We start from the raw sequence: 25,436 nt of genomic DNA, 5'->3' as shown, positions 1-25,436 counted from the left end.
ATATATATATATATATATATATATATATATATATATATATATATATATATATATATCTAAAAACAGCCTGTGTTACATTTTGTGTTGAAATAAACGAGTGGTATACAGATCAATAATTTGTATAAATGAAATTACTTTCCTATAATACTTGATATAAAATAATAAGATTATTTTATCCGTGTAATTCTTTTAAACTGTATTATCGTGATGAAATTTCATTCAGTTCATGTGATATGCTTGAATCGAAATCATTTAATTTGAATATTCACATACCGTCATTCAAATATTTTTGTTTGATTAAAAACATTATTTTTATTTGTGTGGTTGCCATTGATAATTTAGTACAAAGCACCAAACGATATTCAAACTAAATGGTGATTCTTTTTAACAAATGTAATTTGTAAACGACTGAAGGATAATCTGTTAATATGGTTAATAACAATAGGACGGATGCTAAATTGGTTGTTGAAGGAGTGTTAGTATTTATACATTGTTGCTTAGAAAACTGTGAGTAGAATGTGAAATAATCAAAATCTCGCGAAATGTTTTGATGATGATGATGATGCTACTTTGGGGTTGATTGGTCTCTGATGTGTTTTATTGTCTTATGTGTGTCATTTCTTGAAGATGTGATGATTAATAATGAAACTATGCAATGTTATTGTTGTTGGTACGTGCATTTTGAATATAGTCTTCCCAGCTTATAGGCATAATAAGATGCACATTAACCAGTTCTTAGCTTATTCAAAATATATGAGTATTTGTTTCGTTGCAGAATAGTGTAATTTAATTACTTCAGTTGATTTTGTTTTAATTCCAGTATTTTATCCGAAAACAGACTCGCATCCCTTTCCGAACATGCCTTTAACGGACTGCCAAACTTACAGAGATTGTTAGTTGTTTTTTAGAATTTAAACGCAGTACATATAATGCATGTGAAATTATAACTTGGTATATGTTTCTAGTTGTTTCAGACATATACATCACTGTATATCGTTCTCAAATTTAACATACAGTATTTAAAGAAATGTTAAGGTGTTATTTGATAAAACTTGATAAGAAAAGTAACACGTTTTTTTACATTTAATAAAATTTCATTTTATAAAAACGGTCACCAGGAAAACTTTGCGAAACCATAATTTTGCAAAAGTAAGTATTCTTTATCTGTTTATAATGCCTTTATACGGAACAATTAGTGAATATATGCTTTTGTAATCAATAACTGATTATCGTCGCTTTAACAGTTTTTCTTAATAATGGAAGTTGTGTGCAAAATAGCCTTTCCATTAGATTGTTACCTTTTCTAATGGGAATTTAATTTTCCAATGTGATTGTATGAATTACCTATTGTATATTTAGCCATTTAATGCGTTGAAATAATATCTAAATATGTTTATTTGATTTTAGTACTTGTTTTTGTTAAGTGTTGTAAATTTTAAGAAGTATTGATGTATCCCGAAGTTAACTTAATTAAGTTGTATACGTATTATTGCTCAATAGTTAATTTTTAATAAACAAATGTTTAACAATTTACAGTTCATATTAACTGATATTATTATTTTTAAACGGTAAACAATCATATCAATTATGCGTGGTGAAACTAATTTTTAGCAGGTGAAACTGTGTACCTGGATATTGTTAATAATGTTTTCAAATACTCGGAGATTTGGAGCCTTTTAAGTAAAAACATTATTTTGAAGTTGCTACGCGATTAACTTTAACGTATGTCCGTTAGAGTCATGCACATTATTTACTCAAATGAATAATCAAGTTAAGTTATGCACCTGGGTATTTGAGTGTATTTTTTGACATGTGTCTTTAGTGAGTACACAAGCTGCGGAAAAATCATAGATGATGATGGTGGTGATGATAATTTAGTTTGTGTTATTGTGTTTTATTATGATGACGTTACATTTTAATATAATACGAACTTTCTGCTGAACTACGCTGTTAAACGAAACAAACAAACTCAAAATGAAACAACTTTTATAATGGTCTGTAACGTATTGAACAATGACATGTTAAGCTAATAATATCTTAATTCAGAAGAGTATCCAAGGGAAATAAATCTTGAACAACACTATATAGACTGGTAACCAGATAAATCTCAATTTAACTTATATAACATACCCCTTTTTTCAGAGATTCAAGAAATGATACGATGTTTCCAAATGTTTGGATAGTATAGTACATAGCCATGATACTTTTCTTACTAAAACATACAACCTTTTATATGTTCACTTTTACTTTTGACTAAATATTTTAAAGTCAATCTCACAATCTATGTATACATTTGCTCATTTTAACTTATCAATTAAAAAAGTAACTAAATAAAATCTAACACTAAGTGTGTGCCAATTAAAACATAAGATGACACAAATCTTGAAACATGTTTCAACGTTTTCGTCTGTTCATTGCCCTGTCTTATGTCCTTTCTTCTTCTCATTCCTGAATAAAACTATTCTAAATAACTCTTCAGTGAGCACTATCATGTACTTTAAACAATTTACTGACATAACATTGATCTTCAATAACATTGATTAACTGAACTAAAATACACTTATGTAACTGACTTTGATTTAACTATTTTAACTCACTGAATACACTGATTTTTATTGACTTTTGATTGTATTTGCACATACACTTCTGTGATTGAATTGCACTTATAAAGGTTAAATTTTGCAGGCATTTTTACATGTCTACCAGAACGATTTAATACTGTGACGTTTACGTAGTTGTCTGCATATCTGGTATACGAGCTTCCTTACCGGATGTCGGATTATATTTATTATGCCACGACAGCGCATTTACGTTGGAGACGCTGACATGATATTTTAAAGTGTTATCGGATACCCATCCGATAACAGTTTTAAGCTCCGCCCATCAATATCCGTTTTAAATCTCCGCCCATATTTGGTTTACTCAATGAATTGTTTAGCGTTCCATGTTTTAGCCCCGCCCATTCTGAGAACTACTTTTTTGTAGGCGAGGTATGTCGCTTCTTTGATTTTAATGGAAACAAACAGCGATTCATATTTTATTCAGAAGTTAGAACATTAATACACAATAAGTTGTTTTTTTTAAACAAAACTTACACTTTATTAAGTATATATCTATAGGGAAATATAAATTAAATGAGCATTAATCAATGGAAAAAAAATATAACAAATACAAATGTGCACCGCTACCATTCATTGGCTGCAGACAGAGACGTAGATAACATCTACGTATCTGCTGCAGATGAACACAATTTAAAACATTAATGATAAACATTTAAAACGTAACACAAATATACTTAATACGTTTTAAATACAATATGACAGATTTGATCAAGTTAAAGAAGAATTTATAACAAATATTCACTAAACATCTCGTCTAAGATTATATAAAAAAAATTAACTAATACTTTACAAATGCTTTCCTTTTTTGTGTCATTCTTATAAAAAGCAAGGCAAACAGGTGAATATCATACACAATGAATTAACATTGACAAAGTAAAATAATTAATACTTGATTGAGATGCTTTGCTAATGCCTGCCATGCCTAATACATGACAATTTCAATTTTTAAGTGTCTTAAATCAAACTTTCACAAAAAACTGATTCTATCTCCACAACCAAACAGGAAATTTGTGTAGTCAACCTGAAAATAAAATAAAGAATCCTTTTGAAAAAAAAACATCATCAAACATTCATTGCATAACTACTTTAAACCTTTCAGTGCTGGAACCGAATTTTGAAAGCCTTTGCAAACAGTTTGGATCTAGATGATCGCCACGTTTTAAAATCTGTTTGCTATTCTGATAGTAATCTTTGAAAAAAAATGAAGAAAATGCTTATTTTACAAATTCAGCAGACGCCATTTTAGCAGACGACAAATTTCCCAGCATGCAAAGGGTTAAAAATAAAAATCCAAATATATAATTTTAAAATTGAAACTTTATAAATATAGTGACATATAGATTTATAACATGTTCAGATAAAACAATAACATAAATACTCTCAATAATAAATTTGTCGACAAAAAAGTATTACCTTTCCGACAAATTAATTAGATGGGTTGATGTGAAGCTGTGCCGGGATGCAGTTGGGGGGGAATATCTCGAGTTGGTTGAGAGGCAGAGAAAGACTCGGACAAGTGCAACTGACGAGGGTAGAACTGTGCCGCCAAGAATTTTGGTAGATAGCATCACCCATGGAATGTGTGGTCGCAACTTTCTGCCATTAAAAGAAAAACATTTCATTTTATAATAAAATAAAACAAATCCAACAGGAGATAACATTTCAAAATAGAGTGTTTTTATAACATTTTTATGGCACAACTTGAACAAATTACAACTTTAATAGACACAATATTATTAATACAAAATGAAAATGTATAAACACCACTTTATATAAAAATAAATAAGAATTTCTTTTAACTTAAAATAATTTTTTTATTGACTCGGGGCTTTTTTTGCTTATTAAGGGAATAGGTGTTTGTTTTCCTAATTTGAGAAATTTGCGACTCAAATTTTCAAAATTTAAAGAAGTTCGGGACTCAAATTTTCACAATTTAAAAAAAGTTTGCAACTAATTTTTTCACAATGTTGATCTGTGGGCGACACAATTTTGAACAGTTTTCGACTCATGTTTTCAAAAAAGTTGCACAGCGCGCAACTCATTTGTTCACAGTTTTCAACAGTGAATTTTTTTATGAACAGTGCGTGACTCAATTTGTTCACAATTTTAAACAGTGTGCAACTCATTTTTTTAAATTGTGTACAGTGCAAGACTCATTTTTTCCGCCATGTTGAATTAACAGTGCGCGACTCATTATTTTCCAAATTTTGAACAGTGCGCTACTCATTTTTACAAATTTTGAACAGTGCGCTACTCATGTGCTTTCACAATTTGAAGAGTTTGTGACTTATTTTTTGTAATTTTGAATGAACAGTGCCCCACAAAATTGTCCCCCATTTTTGAACAGTGCGCAAATGATTGTTTCAAATATTGTACAGCGCGTGACATGATTTTTTCACAATTTTGAAAAGTGCACAACTCATTTTTCTACAATTTTGAATGAACAGTGCATGACTTATTTTTTTGAAAAAAAATCAACAGTGAGCAACTCATTTTACAAATTTTGTACAGCGCGTTACTCATTTTTTGAAAATTTAATTTATGAAAAGTGTGGGACTCGTTTTTCCACAATTTTGAAATCATAATGAGCAGTGGGCAACTAATGTTTCCCACAATTTTGAACAGTGCGCGACTCATTTTTTGAAATTTTTGTACAGTGCGTGTCTCATTTTTTCACTATTTCGAACAGGCGCAACTCATTTTTCCACAATTTTGAATAAACAGTTCGCGACAGTAGAACAACTGGCACTGATCATTGGTTCATCAGCATGAGAATGGGTGTAAAGAAAATGGCACATAATAATGAAACATGTGTGTTTAAGCATGTATACATAACAATGAAACGTACCAACCACTCGGCCAGGAAACATATGGTGCAGAAGCTGCGGGATTCAGCATGCTCTCCCACTGATAATATGCAGATCAGTGGTCAAACTGGCAGTCAACTTATGTTGGGATTTTCCAATTGTGAAGATATTAAACTCAGCAATCTCCAAACACAAACATGTTCATTTATTGTCAGTCAAACAGCAATTAATCCATCATGTCACACTGACAGTCTCAAAACACGATGCAAAACCAAAGCATTTTCGTTTCGTCTAACACACAGCTGGTAACGTCGCTGAATATTGCACAAAAGCGGTTTCATAATGACGTTCCAGCGACTCGAAATGCACAAGTAGTCGCGTTCCCCACCCACTTTGACATCGCACGTGAAGGCCTGTTTTTTGGGGAAAACTGTTAACATCTCACAACTAAACGTATATTACGGAGATGGACAAGTTGAAAAATAAATCACTCTTATCACTTCCAAATTGCGCACTACGTTAAAATCCCGTTCCATTTGATAATTGTATTTATTGTTTGAAATTTTCACTCTACACATTCGCTTTGAAAATAGCGGTTGGTGTGTACTCTTGGAAGTATATGTCGAATGTGTTATTGTAAAAAATATTGGTATTGTGTTTTTAGTGCAGAAATTGTTCTTTTAAGTTTCGATTTCTCGCTTCAGTTTTTGTATTATGTGCGTTTAAATTTGATTGTTTGTTGCTTACTTTCGAACTATTTTTGTATGTGTAAATATATATGCATAGGCGCTAGCGGATGTAATCAGGTTGCTACTAATTTGCATATTTATTACCGTATCTACATCAATGAATTTAGCGGTTGTTTGTTTTTGTTTGTTTTTTGAATATTTTCTTATTTACTTTAAAATGTGGCATAATAAATAGAATATATGGTTGGTGACTTTTGATATCATGTGATATAAGACTCGTCCGATATGGCGTGTGGAAAGGCTCGGCAAGCCTTGCCTTTTCCTACGCCATATCAGACTCGTCTTATATCACATGATATCAAAAGTCACCAACCATATATTCTCTATATCTCTGGTTCAGACTTAGATATGTCATGTTTAGTCTGATTGGATCTGATTCTGCAATGTGTTGATATATTTGGCTAAAAAATTGCCTAAGTTGCTTTTAATCGACAACGGTTTCTGTGCAACTTCTGCTCTTTCTCAGTTTCGACAACATATGAGTTCGGTTGTTGGTGTTTTTTCACCACTTGTCCAGAAATAAAGTCATTTCCTTGATGGATCATCACGTTTTTTCCCATTCAGCTCTTTGTAAGGCCTTCCGCTGTGCTTATTGTAGTATAACTTGGTTTGTTTGGCCTTGAAATAATATTTTCCACTTGTTCCTTGTTTTTGGACTTTTAACAGTTCTGCTCTAACCGGTATTCTATATTTAAACCTATATGCAGCTGAGCTGGTAACATGTTTCTTCCATCCAATGGGGTATTCATGTATTCTCGTAACGCCTTGTTGGGATCTTCACTTGTCTAAAGCATTTGATTGATTGTTTGAACATATATTTCAGTTTTCCCATACTTTAACCTTTTACGCGCTGACAATGATGTGTGTCTGAAATGATGCTTTGCGACCATTTTCTTAAATTGATAATAGTGAACGCGGTCAATGATCAATAACAATTTCATCAATGTAGCCAAATCAAGAAATTCGCTACGAGATAACATTTCCTGAACTTAAACAAACCAGCTTTTCAACTTTTGTTCATTTTACTCTTAATATTGCTCTATTTTATGTAATTTACATAAATATACATTTAATCAAAGGTTTATAGCAAGATACCAGCTGGCAACATAGGTATACAAGTAAATAAAAAATGTTTTGGAGGGGGAATTTTTAGGTGAACTATGGGAAACAAATTATACTATTTAAAGGTGGGAATGGGGCCGAATTTCGGCCCCAAAAACGGCCAAACGAGGGCCTTGAGCACACTTATCAACAGAGCCTGAGTTGTGATAAATTTATTTGCATTCCTTGCAGTACGAAAACATTATTTAAAGTCGATAGAACATCATATTTCGGCTAAATAATAACTCATTAAAAAAAATAATGTCAAGAAAAATAAATAAAACATTCTTGTGACTTTGACGGACAAACGAACATCGGGACCCAATGTTATTTTCTTCAGAAGCTGTGTTACATACTTTTTTTCTAAATAAAGAATATATGGGTGGGGAATGGGATTGTTGATGCAAGTACCTGTGGTTCAGTCCTCATGTTAATTATAAAGAAACGTAAAGTAGTACTTCTTGAACATTTTCGGGATGTTGATTTTTATCTATAAACATATTAAAGGATATGCATTTTAATAAATACGCATATTTATTAAACCTACCTAAAACTTTTTAACACACCGAAAGTTATAGATGGTAACACCTCTGCATCATCTGCAAAAACTCATAATTTTTTTGAATTTCGTCTCACATAATATGAGCATAATGTCAACAATGGTTTTCTGAAGATTACATTTTCTAATTGAAAATGTTTCTGCTCCGTTTTTAATTAATTTGATTTTAAAATATGCTACATTTGTCTCGTTGATGGTAATTATCGCCATTTCGGAAATGCAATATGAAAATCATTTGTTAAATACTCACCGATTGGCTCATAGCGTGTTGTATTTGCTGCAATTGCCAATGAAAATCGCTGACGCTTTACAAGTCGAATTGGCATAACGCAAACACCCGTATTATAAACAAATTACGAACAACACTTTCGGCAATCGGCGCAAATTTTTTTTCTAGTTTTGGATAAAATACTAGGTCGGCGGGTGAAATGTAAATAAAGAACGAAAGTGACTTTTATTTTTATTTGTATTTGTCGAAAAAAAGGGTCGGTCGCTCCCGTAAAACGGATAATAAAAACATGCTGGCCTAATCAACCATATTCAACAAATGTGTGTATAATTCGAGATCAGCCTGATGTCTATCCTTAGATGTGTATATAACAGTATCTTATTATTTTTAAAGCAGCAAATAGAAAAAATAGTATATAATAAAGAAGTAAAGCGTTGGTTTTGCCAAGGCAAGTGAAGCTTGACTGTGAAACTAAACTTTTTTATTCAATTTGTTATCAATTAAACAATCATATTATTTGTGTCAATACAAACTATTTGAAAAACAAAATACTCATAACGTTGAATAAGAATATATAACATCAATATCCTGTCGTTTTGTCCTTAATATACTTGATATAAAACATACACTGTTATTGAAAACTATATTATGCAGTTATGAATAAATATAAGCCGGTACATGAACATGTTTGCATTTATTATTCGATTTGAAAAGAAAGTACCTATACTTCTGAAAATACTTGATTGGGTGAATGAAAAGAGCTAAGTAATTGCAGCGTTTTATTGCCCGATTCATTTTATTAATTTCACCTTATGTAGGCGCAAACCACACTTACCCAAATCATTCTGGGTACGCTTTACCAGGTTCACTACGTTATCTGGTGAAGATTGTGACGTCAAGCCGTCGTCGACGTAAAAGTTGTTAGTCACAAAGTCGAGCACATCAAGGTCTGATTCTACGTTAGACTTACGAAGGCCGTAAGTTACCTAAGCCAGGGAAGAGCTATTTCCAAAACATAAACACGCATGCAGTAATCTATCAAATCCTTATCTGGATAATTGTATTTGTACCACAAACACCTGAGATAATATCGGTGCTGCTTATCCACTAGAAAGCAATAGAACATCGGCTCTATATATACTGTAACAGGGATGTGATCTTGCCTAAATCTCATCAAAACTCCTATCAAACCCTTAGTCAGGTCGGGGCCACTGAGCAATACTTTATTCAAAGAGGTTCCCTGAAATTCTGCAGAGGAATCAAACATACAACGTATTTGATTGGGCTTTTTCGGGTGAAAGACTCCAAAGATAGGCAAGTACCAGCATTCTTGAATTTCCCAATTCTCAACAGAAGACAAGTGAGGGGCAACTTATGTATGCCCGTCATCAATTATCTTTGACATGAATTCAACACACAGGCAGAATTCGTGTTATTATTTAGTTATTTAAAGCAGTAGTGATACACCTGTGTCAATTATCGTTTGAAATATATTAATAAACATGTTTTTTTTTAAATTGGTAAAACATTCTAATGAGAAACAGTTTTATTTTATTGCATACATGCAGCGATTAACTTAATTTAGTTGTATACATATATAGAGAATACTAGGTTAGTGTTGAATACAGAGAAGTTTATGTTGCGAGGTTTAGAACGCCGGGAGCGCGAGCCTTGGCGAGCGCTTTCGGTGTTCGAGCCGAGCAACATAAACTTCTCTGTATTCAACGCTAATCCTAGCATTCTATTTATCCCATCAAAGTTTTACTAAATAAGATAAATAATAAACAAACGTGGCATGTTTGGAAACTTCAAAAACAATGAAACACAGCGAACGATTGTTTGTTTTTGTTTGTTATGAACTGCTAACAGCTGTAAAATTCAAAAAAATAGTTCGAGAATTATGTAAAGAAATAAACGATAATAGAAATATCAACAATATTTATTGTTTACGAATATTTCAAATAATTTAATACCTTTAATTAAAACACTTGCTATAACAAAACACTTTAAATTTAACAAAATGAAATATACTAGTAATACATATGCGTAGTGATATTGAACATTTCTAATTATAGAGCAATACACAACACGCGTGTAACATATGCGGTCATGACCTTTACTGGTCACATTTTCAAAAAAGTGGAGGAATCAAGATGAATAAAAATGTGATGCTTGGCACTGTTTCGTTCATTGTGGATTTATTTATGTGTATTGTCGTGTTCGTTGCGAGTAAAGTAGTTGTGAAAATGGAAGTTGGCAATGTGAAATGTTGCTCCGGAAAATTGTGATTGAAGCGAGCTAGCAAATTGCTGTTGGAAGTTGATCGGGTGGTGGGGTGTATTGACATTTTGCATCTCGGGGCAGTTGGACGTTTGAGGGAAGGAGTCACAACTATCTGTGGAAGAGGTAGCAGTATGGGCTATACGAGATGTAGAGGCGGTAGAGCTGCTGATGTTATTTGCACGTTGAGTGTGACAGGCAAGTATGTTTGAGCATTTTTTTTGTTGCTCTTCACTGACACAAGAATAATTAATAATCGACTGCACATTTTTATGCCCAGTTATTGCCATAATATCCGTTGGTGGGACATTGTGCTCCCTCAGTTTTTGAACAAGATGTTTCCGGGTAGAGTGGTTTGTTAATCGTTTGTTTCCTTGTAATCCAGCATCATTTGCCATTGTTTTCAACATTTTTCCCATTTTGTTCATCCCAACCCTTTGTCTGATAAACCAAGTCACCTCTCCCTCACCACTATTCCCGGAAACATCTTTTCCAAAAAGAAAGGGTCTTCGGGTCCCGAAAAACCAGTGGGCCGCTTCTGCGAATACAGTTTATAAATTTCAACAGGGTTTCTCAAATCATTTTTTCCAGTTGAAAACATCTTAGGTGTCACTCTTCGCACATCTGCCACATTTTCACCCGTTCTGGTTTTTGTCTGCCGTTCGTTATAGTCCAAATATTCTGTTCCATCAACAGCAGCTTTCAATGTAATGTCACCCCATCTGTATAATTTGCAATTAACTGTGTTAAAAATTAACATCAGTTTGCAATTTTGAAAAAAAAGACCCTAACATCTCAATATGGTAGGTTTGGTGTCAATTGGGAAAAACTAGAATAGTTTAAGTACTAAAATTTGATCATAGTTGTGAAAAACAAATTATTTTGGCCATTATTGCGTTTATAAATAGTAAATTCATTTTTTTAAACATATTTCTTGTTTATAATTGGCGGGTAAATTAATGAAAATGTAAGTGTTGCACACAAATGCATGGCATATTTGTGCTTGAAACATTATCAAAACAAATCAACACCTGGTTTATAATGTTAATAACTATTTTATTTATGGCTATTTAAATGATTTTTCCATTTTTCAGATTGTGGACAACTTCAACTTTATTACCTTAGATTGTACTGCTCTTTAGTGCCTCTTAGGCCAAAGTGCAGACAGTTGTTGAGCCAAAGAGTGTTCACCAGCGCTGTTGGGCTGTGAGAACCAAGGACACCTTTCTGCCACATGACTTCAAGCTCTCCATCGGTTAGTGGTGCTGCTTCACATGGCCTGTTCCCTTTACCCTTATGTAAAAAGTTTTATTGTTTGTTTGTTTCTTTTTTTTAAGGTCAACAACAGTAAAACAGCTCTTTGTTTATTTTGAAAAAAATATTTCTATTTTTTCATACCCGCAGGCTAATCTTAATTTTTGGGATTTTTTCATCTGGGAATTGGGAAAATTAATCTTTTTTTATTTCGAAGGTACCTTTTATGGGTGCCTAATTTAAGAAGAAAAAACATAGGTAAAATACAATGAATGTTAACACATCTTAAGGGGGCTTTGTTTAAATAAATAAGTTGACACCTGAATAAAGAAAAATAACATACACATTTTGTTTTGATATATATAATTGTACATTATGTGCTACATGTAATGTACCCATCATCAACTGCTGCATTTTTATTATAACATAAACAATGATCATAATTGTCACAGTTGTTTATTTTTAGTTATTTAATATTTTCTCGCTCAAGGCTTGAAAAACAATAAAATCAGATGGGTCAGGTTATATTACTTTTTTACTTGGATTACAGTACTGTAATGCTTATTGGAAAAAATCCTGGAAGTTTGAGTGTGGGTACCCACAATTTTTTGTCTGAACATTTATGGCATTATGGATTACCTGTTTCTTTAAGCTTTTTTTCTTGGCATTATAGGTCTGTCTTGTCAGAGAAAATTGGGGCCCACTGCCAGCCATTATCGAGTATGGAAAACGATGCCTCTTCAGTTTTCTGTCAAGACTGCCAAGGATGCCTCGAATACTAGTGGGCTCATACTCGGTGCAATTGGATTTTTGAAGTGATAATATGAAGGTGGAAATGTAGTCGTCAAGAACATCAACTTCAATATGGTGCATTTCTCTGTATTCGCCACGCGATGCAAGGAAACGTTTGAACTTGTTGGTGTCGTTCAAAGTTTTTTTGGCCGTGTTTTTATTTTCTTCATTTTTGATGAATTGTTGAACATCAGAAACATTTATGTCTTTAAATTCATTTTGAACCAAGGGACTTTCAAGACTGGAATTTGGAGTTTCATTTGTTTCAAAACTTTGATCATTAATTAAAGGTTGGCCACTTGCTAAGTTATTGAGCATGGGATCTGCACAAGGTGTAAACTCATCAACAATTTCTGCTGCATCAAAACCAAATTCGTTTTTAAACTGTTCATAAGGCATTTCAACTGGTTTAACTTGTTCTTCACTTAAATCATCCCAAGCAATATTGAAACCATATGTGTTTTCAGACATTTTACTTACAAATCTTGTTTATTTCAATGTTTATCCTTATTTATTTATTTTTCAATAAATTTTGTAGCAGACAACTTTTTACTACAAACTGAGCAGGGCCGACAAAATGTATTATTTATATAAATAAAAAATAACATAACAAAAATCGTGTAATTTTATATTTTATTTCAACATTTCTTTTGATGAATATGTCATATATTTTTTTGTCTGCAAAATATGCACATTTTCTTCGAATGGGTGACCTTAAAAGTTGATCGATGAATCAAACAATATCGACCTAATTTTATCGCATGACGTCATTTGAAAAGTAGTCCGTGCACGCGACAGGTATATTCCACAGTGTTGAATACAGACAAGTATATCCCACAACGTGTTATACCGTCAATGTTGCGGTGAAAATGGGATAATATACCTATTATACCTATTATTGCTCAATAGTTGTTTTTTAATTATATTTTTATAACTATTGAAATTACATATTTCACGATATTATTTTTCCCCTTACACATGGGGAATACACAGTATGGTAAAGTAACCCGCCTTTTAAAACAGTGAACAATCCTATACTTAAGAGTCGTGAAACTAATTATGAGCAAGTGAACCTGTGAACCTTGATAGTTTGAATAATTTGTTCACATACTCGGAGATTTTAAGCCATTTATTATGTCAACTAGGAATACTGTCAATGTATCATCATCATCATCATCATCATCATCATCGTCATCATCATCATCATCATCATCATCATCATCATCATCATCATCATCATCATCATCATCATCATCATCATCATCATCATCATCATCATCATCATCATCATCATCATCATCAACATGATTATCATCATCATCATCATCGGCATCATCAGCATCGGCATCATCATCATCATCATCAACATCAACATCATCATCATCATCATCATCATCATCATCATCATCATCATCATCATCATCATCATCATCATCATCAGCAGCAGCAGCAGCAGCAGCAGCAGCAGCAGCATCATCATCATCAGCATCATCATCAGCATCGGCATCATCATCATCAGCATCATCATCATCATCATCATCATTATCATCATCAGCATCATCATCAGCAGCAGCATCATCATCATCATCATCATCATCGTCATAAGCAGCAGCAGCAGCATCATCAGCAGCATCAGCATCAGCATCATCATCATCATCATATATGCTTTTTGTGATCAATAACTAATTATCTCCGCTTATGTGTTTTATTTGTTTAAAGCACTATTTTTTTCAGTATTTTTGCCGTAAATAATTTAAGTAATAAACAGCAAACAATATTCAAACTAAATAGCGCTTCTTTTCAATAAATATAATAAGAAAAATCTAAAGGTTAAATCTGAATTAATTGTAAACGGTTTGAATATGTACTGTTAGGTGAGAAGTAGTATAAGGGCAGCTATTTAGTTGTTGTAGCGTTTAACGAAATTGTGTTGTCGTTGATACAGTCCTAATATTTATAATTAATTTTATAAATTGGTGCTTAGTTAAATGTGATTTGTATGCGAACAAATCATGTCCTCGCCAAATTTGATGGGATGGTGCTTCGTATCTTGCTCTGATGATGATGATGATGATGAAAATGATGATGATGATTTATCGGGGTGTATTGTACGGAAGAACTGTATCTGATGTGTGCCGTTGTCGTATGTGTGTCATTTGTTTAAGTGTGCTGTTAGATGTTGGAGCGTAAAGCTTGAATACAGTTTTTCCTGCTTAGAGGCATAAGCAGATGCACATTAACCATTTCTTAGCTTATGTGAAATATATGAGTATTTGTCTCGCAGTAGAATATTTTCACTTGATAACTTCAGTTCACTTTGTCTTTATTCCAGGTATTTATTCGACAACTTGATATCATCCCTTCCTGCGGATGCATTTCAAGGACTGCTGAAACTTCAGAAATTGTAAGTTGTTTTCAGAATTCAAACGCTGTACATATAATGTATGTGCAATTATAATTTCCTAATTGTTTCCTAGTTGCTTCAGATTGATGCATCACTTCAGATCGTTCTCAAATAAAAAATACAGTATTTAAAGAAATGTTTAGGTGTTATAAAATCATTTTGAATAAAATTTCATTTTAAAACCGATCAACGGAAACCTTTGCTAAACCGAAATTTGCAAAATTAAGTATTCTTTATCATTTAAATATGCCTATATACGTAACAATTATTAGATTTATGCTTTTTGTGATCAATAACTGATTATCATCGCTTTAAAATATCTGTATTGTTTCATTATGGACGTTGTAGGTAAACAAATAGCCTTTCGATTAGCCATTATAGTGTTACTTTTTATCATCGGATTTCTTTGTTCATTGTGATTGTATTATTTTCCTATGGTATATTTAACCACTGTATGCATGGAACACATTTCGATATATAATTAATTTATTTAAGAATTATTTTTATTTATAGTTATTAGTTAGTTTATTTAATCAGTATTGTTACACATGTGTCAATTTTCGTTTGAAATATATATTTTTTAATGGGTAAACACATTCTAATGAGAAATAGTTTTATTTTATTGAATACATGCAGTAATTAACTTGATTTAGTTGTATACATATTATACATATTATTGCTCAATAGTTGTCTTTAATATATATGTGTATAACAATTGAAATAACATATTTCAAGATATTATGTTTCCCCTTACAAATGGGGAATACACAGGATGGTAAAGTAACCCGCCTTTTAAAACAGTTAACAATCCTATACTTAAGAGTCGCAACACGAATTATGAGCAAGTGAACCTGTGAACCTTGATAGTTTGAATAATTTGTTCACATACTCGGAGATTTAAAGCCTTTAAGTAGGTTTTATATTTTACACTTGCACCGCAATTAACTTAAACGTATGCCCGCTAGAGCCCTTCACATTATCTACTCATATCACTTATACTTTCGCACATGAATATTTGGGAACATGTTTAGAGAGTACAACAGTGGAATGGAGTGTATGTGTGACATAAGAACTCAATTCGTTGTTTAAGATAGATCTGTATTTAAATAATAATTACAATACATTGTTTTCCCTCTTAAATCAGTTTGCTTATGAGAAATAACAAACAAACTGTGTTACAGTGTGAAATAAAAATATATCAATCATTAGTTTGTATCAATAAAATACTCTCCTGCAATATTTTATTTAACAAAATAAGAACAGTTCGTCCCTGCATTAAAAAAGTGATTTTTGAAGCTTCCTGATGAAAACACATTCAGTTTATTTAATACGATTGCATCAAAATCCTTAAATATGTATATTATGTCATTCTAAGGTGTTTAATGATGTAAAACACATTTTGTCGGATTGTGTTTACCGTTGATTATTTATAACTTAACATCAAACAATATTTTCACTAAATAGCGCTTCTTTTTAATGAAGGTAATTTGTTTTAGTGAAAAGGTTAATCTGAATAAACTAATAGCAGTTTTGCAATATACTGTTAGGTTAATAGCAGAAGGACTTTAGCTAGATTAGAAACCGTCCTAGTATTTTACTTCTGTTGTTATTGATTTAGTACTTGAATGTATAGTTTATAAAGTGTAGCTTAGTTTAATGCTATTAGTGTGCAAAATAATCAAGTTCTCGTAAAAGTTGATTGTGTGATGCTGCGTAAAAAAAAAATAGATGATGACGATGATGATGGTGATATAGTTGTTGTTGTGTTAAATGATGAAGAATATGATTACGATACATTTTAAAATACGGACGTTCTGCCGAACTACAGTGCTATACAAACCAAATAATATTTAAGTGACTTTAATAATGGTCTGTAACGTATTTAACAAAGATATGTTGAACCATTAATATCTTTATTAAAAAGAGTATCCAAGGGACTTAAATATTGTAAAACACGTTAAAGACTGGTAAAAATAAACACTGCAATATAACATATGTAACATCCCCCTTTTTCTGAGATTCAAGAACGTATACAATGTTTTCCATGGTTTTGAAAGCATAGTACTTAGCCATAAGGCTGTTCTTACTAAAACATATATTGCATAGTAATTCAATTATAAATTTTCAAATTGAATGTTCAGGTTTTCAACCTTTAATACGCATATTCACTTTTTCTTTGGATATCAAAGTGTAAAGTCTATCGCACAATATATGTCTTGTTAGGATCTTCACTTTTCTTAAGCATGTGCTTGATTGTTTGAACATATCTTTCAGTTTGTCCCATTCTTTAAATATAACGCGGTCTCGATGTTGTATGTTTGTCACTCTTCGCCAAATTCCTTAAATTGACTACAAGCGAATTGCGGTCAATTATCCGTAACACGTGCATCAATGTAGCCACATCGCTTATTTTTTTTTTAGATACGCGATCACATTTTATGAACGTAACCAATCGAGCTTTTCAATTTCTGGTCATTTTGAAAAATAGTCCAGTCAACGCATAATGTCTGCCTTGCTATTCAAACACATCTTCACCGATCTTTGATGACGGCCTATCAGACATTCACTGGGAAACAACGGCTCTTTATGATTCATTTAACTAGTGTTCAGTGCACACATTTTAAATTTCTCTACTTTATCATCTACGTCTCTCATCAATACGAACCAGAACATTAATTCACATGCTCTCTTGTGTCATGCTACTAAAGATTGATGTGTTCGATGAACAATGTGCAACATTTCACGTTGTATGATGTTTTGGGATTATAACCTATAACGCTTTGTTTACAATTACAACATATTCGTAAGGTTGTGTCTAAGCGTTAAATGGAGTCTAGTACTTATTTTTTGGTCATCCTTTTTCAATCAAGGGTTTGATACATTGCATGCCCTTATCTTCTTCCGAAGCTTCATTTCAACACCCTATATTTCAACGCAGACATAGGTAAATTAACACGCAACTGTCTTTGATTGATATTAATCTGCAGTATTTTGTCCTGAGTATCTGGTAATTTATTTCTTGACAGAAACATAGTTTTACCAGATTTTGATTGCACCTTGAAAATACTCTTAATAGGTTTGTGATCCGCCTCTACTGTAAACTCGCCTCTATACAACTCATGGTATTTTTTTTCAACCAAACACAATTGCAAGAGTCTCTTTTTCAATTTGAAATGATCTCTACTGTGTTGGATTCCATGCGCGGGATTAATCTGCAGTTTTTTTTTCGTTTTGCTGAAAGACTACAAGTCCAAATGAGCTAGAATCTACGTTCAACGTTAGACTCTAACTTGGATTTAAAAAAAACTAAAACATGTCTTGTCGATGTCATTTTCTTATTTTCTTTAAAGCTTTCTTCTTGTGGTTTCCCACTGGAAGTCTGCATGTTCTTTTCCAACAATTTTCGAATTGACGCACTTATCTCTGACATATTTTGCAAACATTTCTGCAGGTATGTGATGAATCTTAGACATGCGGTTGCTTCTTTCTTTTTTTGAGGTCTAACCATGTATTAATCAGTTCTGACCTTTTCATGGTCTGCCTCAAGTCCCTTTTGGCTGAATTTTATGACCCACATAAAGAACTTCTTTATTCCGGAACTAGCATTTTCTTAAAATCAGTTTTAAGTTGTTTTGCTGCATTTTGTCTAATACTCGCTTTAGTCTTGTGTTCATGTTCTTGGATGTTTTTTCCAAAGAATATAATGTCAAGTACTATCACCTGCGTTCCTTCTAGATCCGGTATTATCACTGTCATGAAACGCTGGTACATTCCCTGAATGGACTTAATTCCAAACGGAGCTTCCCACATCTAGAATGCGTTAGGCATCTCTGAAACTATATCCTGCACTGTTTTCATCGGATAATAGTATCGTAATATTGCTTCATTCAGAAGTCGCGGGTCGATGCATATTCTTACATCACCAGGGATTTATGTCACTGTTACGAACGCTATCACGCATTTAGTTGGTTTAATGTGTCGTATTACAACGCCTAGTGACTCCATTCTCTGACGCTTATCTTTGACATTTTGTTTCATGGAAATTGGTACTTAAGGCACATGCTGATCAACAGGCTTTACGTTTGGGTCTAGTATTATGTTATATGAGGTGGGTAAACAACAAAAACCTTTGTATGCATCTATGTTTTGTTATATTGAGTTTAACCTCTTTATAAATCTTACGATGTCTCACAACTTTACACCGACTGTGATCTGATTTTGACCATATACAATTTAACCAATTGTCTTTAAGCGTTAATGGTAGTGTGTTAATATCCATCGGTTATATGCTGTGTGAAGAAAATGAACGCAAAGCATGTACTATTTTAATATTATTCCAATGAAATATGACATTTGAAGACTTTTCCTTTGCTTCTAATAAAAAGTAAAATTTATCTCCAAAATAAGTCAATAGCTTTTCTTAAAAGTGGAGTGCTTTATAGAATAATGTATTTCCAACTTGGAAAAGGGGGAGTTCAATTGGAACTTTAATTAAATTGTCAACATCAATGTCCAAACAGCATATATTATAACTGTGATTACATGGTGTACTTGTTTTAGTTTAAAGGTGTAAACTCGAAGGAAAACACGCTTCCCATTTGATGTTATAGAAATTAATGATGTATGGTACTATTAACGTATTAAGTTTTATAAACTCACTTTATTTTATTTATACACAAACCATATCATTAAATATATATATGTATATATACTTAAACTTGCCCACTTATTGGGCCTGTAGTCTTCTACCCACCAATTGGGACCTACCAGATATAGTGGTGCTGGGAGGAATTACAGGATTTCAACTGACGTACTTTTGCTTTTATAGAACATGTATACCTAACCTCACAACACCAACTTACTGGGTCAGATCAAATGTATAGTCAGGGCTTTGGCCCAATAATTATGTATAAATTGTTGACCCAATGTTACAACCGGCGGCACTTAATGTTAAAGGTCATAACAACAATTCAACGCAATGGCATAACACCAATATTGTCCAGAGGATCTTAAAAATGCATTATAACAGTTATGTACAAAGGTAAAAAGGTAAAAAACAAGAAAGACCCTAGTAATTACAGATCCATGTCATTATGCTCGACCGTTCTCAAACTCTACAAAAAAGTGCTAGTTGATTTAACAGAACAAAGTCAATGTGAATCGTTCAGTCCGTTACAATGCGGCTTCCAGAAAAATGTAATTTGTCTTATGAGGGCGTTTATGGTAGGTGAATGTATCAACTACGCACGCGATAGTAAATCGTATCTATGCAGTTGCTATCCAGACGTCAAAATGGCATTTGGCTATGTACCCCATAGTTTCCTACTTTTGAAACTTTACAAAACCGGCATCGACCTAAAATTACTCGAAAACGCTCACAGTAGTGTTAAAACGTCTTAATGGTTTAATATATTACAAGGCGCAATACAAGGCCAAGTCAGCAGAACTTTTATTTATAGTCTATTTATAAATAATCATTTGGAAAGCCTCGACAGAGTGGAGTCTGGTCTTAATATTAATAACACTAGCTTTTCATGCCCCACTTTAGCTGATGATATTGTTCTCAGGTCGTTGACAAAACACGGTCTCGATGAACTAATGCAGTGTTGTTTCTTTGTACCTGTACAAAGCATCTAAATGCAAAGTCGTTGCCTACAATGAAACTCCGATCCGCTACAAATCACTATCGCGCATATGGCACCTCGGACAGGAAGTAGTAGGCGAAGCGACTACTTATGTTCACCTAGGTGTTCTGAGCGACAATATGGCGACCTTAATGAAGCCACCAATTTAGTTTATTCAAATATGCGCAAAACTTCCTTCAGCTTAGTAGAATCTGGCCTCCACCGCGGATGCATACATCCGTTAACAACAACGAAAATTTATGAATCAATTGTTCTACCAAAAGCTTTATACGGGTGCGAATAGTGGAACACCATTACTGCCTCACAAACTGTATCCCTTGAAAGAGCTCACCGGCAGTGCATTAAGCACATGCAAGCTTTGTCTCAATGTACACGCTCAGGTATAGCGCCATCCTATATTGGCATCCATTATTCAAATAAAATCTATTATTGACAGAAGGAAGCTACTACTTTTTGGTAAACTATGCGTGTTAGATACGACCAAACGTATACGAATCATCTTTAACCAACGTCTGGTGACATATATGTCCGTACCACACAAGGTAACTGGTTTCATTCCCGACATATACAGAATGCTTGGAAAATATGCCTAAACACATGTCCTAGCGAATTACTTACATAATGCAGAAGTTATTAGTATGAATTTTTTGACAAAGCTTATACACAATTCCATAAAGGTCTATAATAAGTATGAATTGAGAGCGAGTTTAACTAACGAATCCTCAATCAAGCGAGGTCGGTTTCTAAATGCGGATACCATGCCACTTGCGGTACATATCAAAACTATACAGGGATTTATTACCCGAAGTATTCTCTTCTGTACTAGTTTTATGAACATTATTCTCCAAAAAATTCAATGTTCTTTGTCAAAACTGCACTACTATTCACTGACGAAATAGCAGTTCATACTATTTCTTTGTCTTGCTTCATTCTCTGGAATTTCCTCATAGAGTCACTTGGTTTGGCTTATTTAATTTTATATGTGCATTTAGCCCTGAACAACAAATTATTGAAATGGTTAGGGGCCTCCCAGCAGTTGATCTCGGAGAATCAGATAGAATGCTAAATGTTTTCAAAGGTTCTTAACTTCGTTCATAAATTGTCGACTATCTTCAGGCACCCGTTTGTGCAAATGAGATTAAAACTTTTAACACTGAGGTATCTACATATGCATTGCATTACTTACGGATCTAGACCAAGAGTGTATTGTTAAACTTTAAACATTTAGAAGTAAAGCATTTCTCAAATTGTCTTATTTCACTAAATTTGTATTATTTCCATTAAATTACTGTACAACCAGATATGTGATTAATAATTATAAACTGTCCCTTCTGTAAGCAAAGTCTACTGTGTTTGAATAAAAATAACATGATTTATTGCAGTTCATGTTTAGTATGCATAACATATACATTCTACTAATTCTCGTATATGACTTAGGATCATTAAACACAAGAAAACCGAGTAAAGCGCTCATTCTGCAACATTGTGTAACGTGGTGCCACGTGTTTGCGTTTGTGTGTGTTGTTTTCAGTTAAATAGAAAAAGAAATAGAAGTAATGCGTTCTAACTTAGTAACTCAAAATATATATAAGTTGTTATGTTTGTTTTTTATATTGACATACATATCATTCTCTTAATATCTAATAGCTTTCTACATGTTTCGGAAAAGCTGTTTTACCAATTGTTTTACTTCTGTTCATATCAAATACAATGTTGAAAAAAAATCCCAACAAATTTTCAAGAATGGATAAGTAGAGTCCGGCTTTGTTGACGCACGTTCAATACTTTAAACATGTCCACTTACGTACGTTTTATAAAAGATCCGGGTAAACTCTTGTTTAAGTTTCTGGCAACTAAGTGTTTAAAAGCTTATACAAACAATTGGATGAAAAATCAACAGCACTTGATAATTGCTGCGGGCTGTTGACTATATCAGCACGATAGGTGCTTATGCATACTATAATCACTTGTTAAGCCATATTCCGGGAAACCATTTGAGTTTGAATGTTGGATTCTTAAACATGGCTGCTGTATTTTACAAGTAAATAAAGGCGCAGCAGTATTTTTTGATTCAAATACACGTTCAGGTGAATTATTCAGACGACACGTTTTTATTTAAGTTTATAAAATGTCATCTACAAATAATTATTAATCTATGGTGTGGTGCAACTCTTGGTTAGGGCACTGCACAACTGGATAATGTAACAACAAGCGTCAGTTAGTCCATACTCCGGTAAAATGAATGGGTTGGAATATTAAGTCACGTCTAGTTTTAAGTCAATAACAACTCTGCAAATAACAACACAGCTAAGCCTGACGTCACGTAACTTTACAAGCTTGGTGTGTACTTCTGTATTTTAGAATATGTTGTTCGTCTATATTAAATGAAAATTCTCCTTTAATACTCCTTTACACTGTAGCACGTGCACTATGCGCAAAATTATAATACAATAGCGCCATATGAGTATTACAACGACATGTGTATGAAACACGTTGCGTAGTTGTTACAAATGTGTTCACATAATTTTATAACAATGTAAGAAAATCTCTGTTCCTATTTTGGTTTGTATAAATAATGAGGATCTGGTAATCAATATTAAGAATTTTCGTTATACACAGCCCCTCATGGAATCACGTTAGTCTTAACACTTTGTTCCTCTTTTGATTTTGAGTAATGGGGTTATTTATAACATGAATCAATCTGTAAAATTTGGTGGAAAAGGGTTTTCAGGGTGTTTTTTTTAATAAATGCGAATATAAATGTTGTAATATAGCGTTCAATGTTCATTTTATTTTCTCTCTGACAGGCGTTTCTTGTTTGTTTTTTTTAGCAGTCACATAAACAACCAAGCAATGTAATATGGAACTTTTACATCTATTATAGCTGCTTCTTCCTGTATTTGCGCGATGGTGATCTGAAATATTAACTTTATGATGCTATATTTCTAAAAAAAAGTATATAAAGAAGGAATGTACTTGACACTTGTAAGTAGTTTCATTTCATCTTTTCTCAAAAAGTTGTTGCTCTGTTGCTCTGGTATCTTTCCTACCATTGAGTAATTAAATGGTGATTAAATTGAATGGATTGTGATTCCTTTTTTATTATTGTTTAATTTGAGTTACAATGCTGTGAGGTTAAATTGTATTTACACTTAAATGTGACATGAATATTGCCGGGCCAAGTGTGAGGTTGAGCGCTCACAAACCGGTTTAAACCCCCAATGTTTTGCATTGACCGTTCCAAGGCGGTGACCCCAGTTTTATTTTTTTACGTGTTAAGTATGTTGTTTTGTATTGTGTTGTTTTGTGCTGTTTTGGCAATTGGTCACTTGCCTTAAATAAAGGACCAACTAATTGTGTATAATGATAATTCATTTATCTGCTCCAGCTGCTGGAGTTTCACTTCTATCTATTTAATATTAATCTCAATGTATACTCTATATCGTCTATAGCGGCTGTAACGGTTGGCAGGAAAAAAACACCATGAGGTGGTTTTTAAAGAAACGATACATGTTAATATGAATATGTTTTTTTTTTAATTTGAAATCGTCCGTTCGTAGATTATATTAGTGACATTAAATACCAATACTACAAATAACATGAGAAACCATATTGGGAAACGTTTCAAATTGCAATCAGACATATTATTCATATTGTATGATCTTATTTACAGTAGGGTTAGCAATTGTGTTCCACAAGGTTGCGATTAATAGCGATTGCGTTTTTAACCGTTTTAAACCGTTTTAAGCGTTTTTAAGCGTTTGTTTTGCGTTTGTTTGCACTTATTCCATTGCGCATGCGTAGCGATGAAGACTGATGAAAAGGCGGGGCTTATGTGCACTATATTTAGATACGTCCTATTTATAGATTTAAAGTACGCCGTATTGACAATCCCAGAAATCGATAACTCCCGGATAACCGCCCCTGAATGCTCGCGCGCGACGACTGAAGAACAATACAGGGACCTATGGTCCCTGAACAATAAAAGGAAGCGAAGCAATGTTATCTTATATATTATTATCATAATATCATAATATATGTGAAGGTTTAAATAGTTTATGTTGTCTTTAATACCATCACATAATACTTCGTGTTTTTTATAATTATTTGAATCGTATCATTTATTTTGTAACTCAAAGACACAAGGTTCGTATGCATGCAAAAATAACGCTGATAAAGAAGACCTGACATGCCTATACATGCACAATCAGTATTAAAGGCAGCTGTGTAAATAATACATGGGTATTTGTTTACACGAACCTTTCCAAAAACATTATGCCATCTTAAAACTACAAGAAATAAGTGATCCAATATTGTTTTATGTTATCACAAAACTATGGAGAATCTATTTCAAAACGATGCAAGCTAAATATGAGGAGGAAATGATAAAACCAATCACTCAATTTGTTCGCGAATACATGCAAAACTAAGACAATTAAAAAATAAGAACCTCCGATTCCCAATTATAGCAACTTTATTAAATAGATTAAATGAATTTCTTTACGGTGTTTACGTTTTGACAGAGGCCGTGAGACCCCTTATTTAAGATTAATTAATGAAAGAATTGATTGATCAATAATGTCTTAATGTTTAGATAAGTAATGATAGCCTCTTTTACATTTTTTTTCAAAATTTCATTTACGTTATATATAATTATTTATTCATCTCTTAAAATGAAATATATAATTCATGCCTTTGTCATCCAGCTTTAACTAATCGTCATTAATTTCATTGGTGGGCGCGCCGTACTGAAATGTCCAATGATACATTTGTGTTTTTTTAATTGGTCAATTGTATTTTCTGGGCGGATCTTTCGTTATGCCAGAATTCGAACTTAATTTTTTGATTGGGTCGCCGTTTTTTCGGGCGTAGCAGTTTGTCAAATCTTGTCAAATACACATGATTACTGCCGAGTCGGTATACGTCATATCGAGGAAAGCGTTTTTCACGAAGAGTTAGGGTATCAGTGCCGTGTGAATATACGACGCGGTACTT

Source organism: Dreissena polymorpha, chromosome 1 (genome assembly GCF_020536995.1).
Source record: "Dreissena polymorpha isolate Duluth1 chromosome 1, UMN_Dpol_1.0, whole genome shotgun sequence".
Taxonomy (NCBI): Eukaryota; Metazoa; Mollusca; class Bivalvia; order Myida; family Dreissenidae; genus Dreissena; species Dreissena polymorpha.
The sequence above is the reverse complement of the archived record's forward strand: the minus strand, read 5'-3'. Positions refer to the sequence as shown.